Source organism: Nycticebus coucang, chromosome 7 (assembly GCF_027406575.1).
Source record: "Nycticebus coucang isolate mNycCou1 chromosome 7, mNycCou1.pri, whole genome shotgun sequence".
NCBI lineage: Eukaryota > Metazoa > Chordata > Mammalia > Primates > Lorisidae > Nycticebus > Nycticebus coucang.
In genome coordinates this window covers 38,339,406-38,346,985 of record NC_069786.1, presented here as the reverse complement: position 1 = coordinate 38,346,985, position 7,580 = coordinate 38,339,406, and positions in this window count along the sequence as shown.

The window sequence follows — 7,580 nt, the reverse complement described above, 5'->3', positions numbered from 1 at the left end:
TTAATTTTGTATGTAGCCCCAAACTCTCATTTATAATATTTAAATATCTTTGTTTATTTTATTTGAAAACTCCATTGTGCAGAGATTTTAGAACATGTAAACAACAGCTTGCAAAGCAAATAAAGGAGGACATGTGGAAGAACAGTGCTACATGTGGAAGAACAGTGTTACCTGTGGACCATTTCTCTTATGTAAATATTTATCTTTACTTTTCTATTAATGCAATGTAAAAACTCTTCATTATTTAAGAACGCTTTTTCAGACACCATCTTGGTAAAGAGAAATCGACATATTCGTATGTTGCTGTCATTGTATCAGATGTAATCCCTGACAAAGCCTCAGATTAGCTTCATATCAAAGAACTAGAAAGAATTATTTATGTTAAGTACTTCAGAAGCTGTAAAATACTTGCCGTTTGGTGCTCACTAACATTTGAGGGTACACTCTCTTCCCTGTACATGTACCCTGAATCATTAGATCTTCGAAGCTCTTGATGTCAGGCTGTTTTCACCCCTGTGGGCTGTGGTGTAACTACAGAAAAGTAGCCTTACACAATCTCAGATCTGAATCTGTGGTAGAGCTGTCAGACAATGTTTTCAGTTTGGGTTTAAGAAATGTTACCACACCTGTGTAACATAATTGTTCCATATCTTGGTTTATTAATCTCCATAAACCTTAGTTACACATCTGATTTGTAGAAGTTAATGATATTGTTTCCTGCTTTTAATAATAATTGATCATAGGAAGATAAGATGCTATAAATTCTTTCTCTGGAGAAAGAGGGCTCAAAAACTTGCAGAACTGTGAAAATGGTGGGAATGATAAAAAGAAAAGATTTCTGATTTTTGCGTATAATACAAATGTTAATTAAGATGTGTTGCTGTAATCCTTTGCTTCTCCACAAAAAAAAAGTATGCATTTTTTATGTGTGGGCAAAGGGTTTAATAATGTATTTCTCATAATCCAAAATTTTCTCTCATCACTCTTACTCATAGCGTAAATAGTTACAATTTGGGGGATGATAATTCTTTAATACCTATCACCTTTGATTCAAAAATTATACTTTCATAAAGGTAGCCTCTAGAAATACTCACAAAATTGCTGTACTTAGAAGAATTTCATTAGAGCAGTACGTGTGAGAAAAAAAAATCATGACCAATCTAAATGCCCATCAATATGGGATTGCTGATCAGATACTGATTATCCATGATAACAGTACTATTGTGGTTTCATACTTATACATCACTGAGGACCAACTATTTAATTGATATGACAACCACTTCACATAGGTGTTATTTCACATATTATGGGTTTAGAAATCAAGTAACATGTCAAAGACACAGACACAGAATTACTAATGGGACTCGAGGATTCAAAACAAACTATGCCCTTTGATCTGCATGGCTGTGAATTTAGCCCCCTTACTACCCTGCCATTACAGTAAAATATTCAAAGAATGAGACACTTTAAACATCTTCAGATGGAAGAGATATTCAGGATATATTATCATATATTTTTTTAAAATGAAATCACAAAGAGAAGGTATAGTATGTTGTCATTTTGGTAAAAATTAAATACATTTTGGAATACTTGGAAGAAAATTCTGAAGAATTATTTACCAGGTTGTTTACATGAGAGTTTCTGTGGGTGGGCATCTCAATTTCTATTTTATTTATTTCTGTAATGTTTAGATATTTTGTAGGGTAAAAAATAATAAAGATAGCTCTTTGGAATTTCAACATATAATTGGAGAATCAATAAAAGCATGGAATTATTATTTTTTTTTTTTTTGTAGAGACAGAGTCTCACATACCACCCTCAGGTAGAGTGCCGTGGCATCACACAGCTCACAGCAACCTCTAACTCTTGGGCTTACGCGATTCTCTTGCCTCAGCCTCCCGAGCAGCTTGGGACTACAGGCGCCCACCACAACGCCCGGCTAAGCATGGAATTATTTTATTAACATATGTAGCATTATTTTCAAAATCTTAAGTGCTGCTGGCAGTCAATTTGGCTTTTTATTTTTTAACAAAGCAGAAACAAATTATATCACAGAATTTTAATGCTATGGACATTAATTATCAAGTCTGTTTTGAGGGAGGATGGTGTTCTGTGATAAAGAAAGCTACAATACTGAGAATTTCTATATAAGAAAAATTTGCAAGTGATTTAACTATTGAATAAAAGCACTGTTTTATCAATAGAGTTATACCTATTTTTATTTCACATTCTCTGTATCAGAATGCAAATATTTATTTCTTAAAGCTTTTGCGGGGAAGGATTCTCTCAACCTTTTATTATCCACATTTGCGCTTACCAGCAGCCTACATGGGCAAACATGGCACTCCAGGTTCCTAGGGTGGGAAAAACCTGTGCATTGTATGCTGAAATGACAACTAATATTTGATATACTACTGGGTGAAACACTGGGTTTGGGTTGGTTCTAGCCCAACATTTTGCATTTGGCATTGAACTAAATCAGTCAGGGGTAATGCTTTCAAAAATTGTAATCCAGTGCTTTGCTTATGGATATCATAGTATTTTAAAAGGTACTAGGGAACATTCCCGGGAATCAAGGGTTAGTCAAGGAAAATGGCATCTAAGGGAGTGTGTCAGCCGAATAAAAAACTTGACTCAACACCAAGCTCGTTGTCAGAATCACAGCTGCCGCATCAACCAATGAGACTGGAAGTGGGGCGGTGAGGCAGTCAGGTGCAGGCTGGACAGGCTGCGTTCCAGATCCATTGGCAGTTGGCCCTTCAGCTGCTGTACAGCCCTGATAGGGGCTCAGGGGCCTTGAATCTGGTTTTGGATCATAGGAAGGGAGTGAAGAGACAACCATTATTCTCAACAGCAAGGTTGTCAAGTTAGTCCCAATAATACATGTATATTCAATGTGTATTCATGGGAAGATACGTTGCTGTGCTTCAGGGGTTCTGTAGGGAAAGGGGGCCCCTGGAGAAAGCATGTGGCAGCTCTGGCGTCACAATCTTCCTCACTGCTCTTAGAAACTGTGTGTGGTGGTTCAGTTTCCTTTTAGCCTTTTGATTTCTGCAGGTAGCGTGTCTTACTTGCTAAGTCTTATAAAATATGGAGAGAGACATTAATATCAATCTTAAAGAGGAGGTGTGGTCACAAGGGACACGATACTCAGACTTTAAAAAGAAAACGGGTTTATGAATTTGGCTTTATTAACAGAGAGCTGTCATGTTCCTTTTCTTCAACAGAGAAAATAAGTGATCCAAAATAGAAAATAAATGACCCTTTCTGTGATTAGCAACTCACTGTGTTTGTTGAGTGTCAAGAATGCTGTTAGTAACTAATAAAAATTCATAATCATAGATCATCCTCCAAACAAAAATGAATAGACAGAGAATACATGTGTATGGCAAGTCTTCTGATGACACCCTTGCAGCTAAGGAGTTTGGGCCTGGCAGAGTGTTGGAAATGTGGACAAATATGGTTTGCTGAATACTGGGCTTGCTTTTTGCAGTCCATATTCCTCCCCAGATAATCAGGGAGGCCTTGAGGTTTATGTTATTGCACTGTTACTTGGATGCTGAGACTTGGTATAACAACTTTATGAAAATTTCTTTTATTGATAAAAACACCAGTCCACTGCAGTGAATAACACCCAGGTTGGTACTCTGAACATAGTGTGTTCTCAAGAAATACTTGTTAACTTCAATAATAGTCATGAGGGGCTGTGAGACATTATGAGGAGTATAAAAAGCCATTGTAATTTCTTGCCATTTATTTATGTACAGGGTGGCCATACAGTTCTTTAAATAGTTGACTATTTTAAATTGCACACAAACTTTATGGCCACCCTATATTTTTAAAGATAATACTTTTTACTTTTTTTCCAGCTCTACTGAAGTATAATTGACAAAAAATATATAGAGAGAGAGACTTCAGGTATAAGACACAATGCTTTAATATATATAAATCTGACAATTAAATTTATGAACTTGCTACTGTGCACTTCCATTGGCAGCACTGTACAAACAACTTGGTAAGGTTTCATAATCTTGGTATATCAGTGTCTCACAGTTATGTTTGTGTCAACGTGTGGTGATGCCTTGCTGAGTGGATGTTTTTGTGTACTGTTAGGAGGATTCTGGAGCTTGAATTAGAGCAATGAAAAAACATTCATAAACTACTTGTTATACTTGGCAAAAGTGGAACTGAAATCAGGCACATTAGTCTGTGTTTATAGGGATAATGCCAAGAAGAAAACCACTGTACAAATGAAATAAATGTTTTTTTTTTTTTGAGGAGAGAAAAGCATCACAGAGAGGTCAGGGTGACTAGTAACAAGCAGAACTGACAAAAACTTTGTAAAATTCTGCATCAAAATAGTCAGCTGACTGTAAGAAGCATAGCAGACCAAGTAAACATCAGTAGGGAAAGAGAAAAATCTTAACTGAAAATTTTGGCCAGTAACTCATGGCTCTTGCATCACAACAATGTGCCAGCTCACACGGCACTGTCTATGAGGGAGTTTTTAGCCACTAAAAAAATAATAGTATTGAACACTATCCATACTTGCCTGATCTGGCCCCTAATGACTTTTTTCTTTACTTGAAGATAAAGAAAATATTGAAAGGAAGGTATTTTGATGATATTCTGTATATCAAGGGTAATAGGACAACGGATTTGATGGCTATTCCAGAAAAAGAGTTCCAAAATTGCTTTGTATGGTGGAGTAGGTATTGGTGTTGGTGCATAGCTTTCTAAGGGGAGTACTTTGAAGGTGACCATAGTGACATTCAGCAATGAAGTATGTAATACTTTTTCTAAGATGAGTTCACAAACTGAATTGTCAGACCTCATATACATTGGGAAATGATTACCACAATCAAGCTAATTAAAAATCTACCATCTCAGTTATCTGTGTGTGGTGAGACACTTGAGATCTGTTCTCTGAGCAAATTTTAGGCATGAAATGCATTATTATTAACTATCGTCACTATGCTAGGTATTAGGTCTCCAGAACTTATTCATTTAATAACTGAAAGTTTGTAACCATTGACCAATATCTCCCCCTTTTCCTCCAGTATTTATCTTTTAATGGGAGATACGGAAGGTACAGAACAAACACAAATTAAATATAATAGAAATATACTAACATATTTATTACTTATCATAAGTAAGTTACATACACTTACTCATAAATAAGAGGCATTTGTAGTGGCTAGAGGTTAAGCTTCTAAAATGGTTCTGATGGAAGAGACAGATAATAGGTAACATTTATTAAACACTTAGTATGGCCATGACAATGCCTTAGATGTATTAATTATTTCATTTAATTTTCACTACACCCTTAAAGTAGATAATATTATTCTTTCTGTATTACATTATAGATAAGAAAAACAGGACCCATATTGTCAAAATAATTGGCCAAAATTAGTAAGGAGGCAAGCCAAGGTCTACATCCAGATAATCTGGCTCAGTGGGGCCACGTATGACATACAAAGACAGGAAAGAAAAAGAACTTCCCAATCATAAATCATGGCTCCCTGAGCATTGTTCAGCACAGCCACAGCTAAATGTTTAGGACTTGGTTGAGAACTAAAATGTCACTCAGGTAAGAGGGTACTTCTAGAACCCCACTTGTCTCTTTGTGTTGGTGAGGCTAAGAAAATAACGGCATTTTGGCATGCTGAATACTTTGAACTGGAGGAAATTGGAAGGTGTCAGAAGCTGAGTCTCTCGGACTTCCTCCTCCCTCCTGTCTCTTACAGTTCTTTCTCTCCAAAAGTGAACCTTGGGAACCTGAATTTCTCTTTCCTCAAGGTGAGTCATAGGAAATAGAGCCTCTCTTCCCCAAAGCAAGGCATAAGAACTGGAGTGATTATTTGCCTTGCCCTTCTGTCTAGGAGGTGGCTGGAAAAGATTCTCTGACTGACTTTTTCAGGGAGTAGATGGTAAGTCACCCTTCCAGAGGGGGAGGAAGGAATGCTACACAGAGGCCCAGAAGGATCTGAACAGATAGGACTTGCTGGCTTTCCCCACTCAGTCTGCTACTATTAGATCATTACTTTTTGGGGTTTTTGGGGGTTCTTTTTCTGTCTTTTCTTTTCTTTTTTTTTTTTTTTTGGTACCATACACTGGTTTTACAGACCATTTGACACATTTTCATCACACTGGTTAACATAGGCTTCCTGTACCCACCTCCATGTGAAAACCCTGAATTAGTTTCATAGTAGGGCTGAGTACATTGGGTACTTTTTCTTCCATTCTTGAGATACTTTACACCAACGGTGCATCTTACAAAGGTATATGTGAAACTTGGTAAATGTGGAATGTAAGTGTCTTGGCACATAACTGAGAGCATGCCAGGAAGGCTATGTTAACCAGTGTGATGGAAGTGTGTCAAACAGTCTGTGAAGCTAGTGAATGATGCCCCATGATCATATCAATGTACACAGCTATGATTTAATAATAATAAAAAAAACATAACCTTCCTGGCATTTTCTTAGTTATTGTGTTAAGATATTTACATTCTACACTTACTAAGTTTCACATATACCCTTGTAAGATGCACCACAGGTGTGATCCCACCAATCACCCTGCCTCCACCTGCCTCCGCCCACCTCCCCCCTCTCTCCCTTCCTTTTCCCCCTGCCCCCTATTCTTAGGTTATAACTGGGTTAAAGCTTACATGTGAACGCCATAAATTAGTTTCATAGTAGGACTGAGTACATTGGATACTTTTTCTTCCATTCTTGAGATACTTTACTAAGAAGAATATGTTCCAGCTCCATCCATGTAAACATGAAAGAGGTAAAGTCTCCATCTTTCTTTAAGGCTGCATAATTTTCCATGGTGTACATATACCACAATTTATTAATCCTTTCGTGGATCGATGGGCACTTGGGCTTTTTCCATGACTTAGCAATTATGAATAAACATTCTGGTATAAATATCTTTGTTATGATGTGATTTTTGGTCTTCTGGGTACATGCCTAGTAGAGGAATTATAGGATTGAATGGCAGATCTATTTTTAGATCTCCAAGTGTTCTCCAAACATCTTTCCAAAAGGAATGTATTAATTTGCATTCCCACCAGCAGTGTAGAAATGTTCCCTTTTCTCCACATGCATGTCAACATCTCTGGTCTTGGGATTTTGTGATATGGGCTAATCTTACTGCAGTTAGATGATATCTCAAAGTAGTTTTGATTTGCATTTCTCTGATGATTAAAGATGATGAGCATTTTTTCATGCGTCTGTAGGCCATGTGCCTGTCTTCTTCAGAGAAGTTTCTCTTCAAGTCCCTTGCCCAGCCTGTGATGGGATCACTTGTCCTTTTCTTGATTATACATTTGAGTTCTCTGTGGATTCTGGTTATTAAACCTTTGTCGAAGACATAACCTGCAAATATCTTCTCCCATTCTAAGGGCTCTCTGCTTGCTTTACTTACTGTGTTCTTGGTTGTGCAGAAGCTTTTTAGTTTGATCAGGTCCCATTAGTACATTTCTGAAGCTGCTTCAATTGCCTGGGGGGTTCTCCTCATAAAATACTCTCCCTGACTGATTTCTTCAAGGGTTTTCCCTGTACTCTCTTCCAGTATTT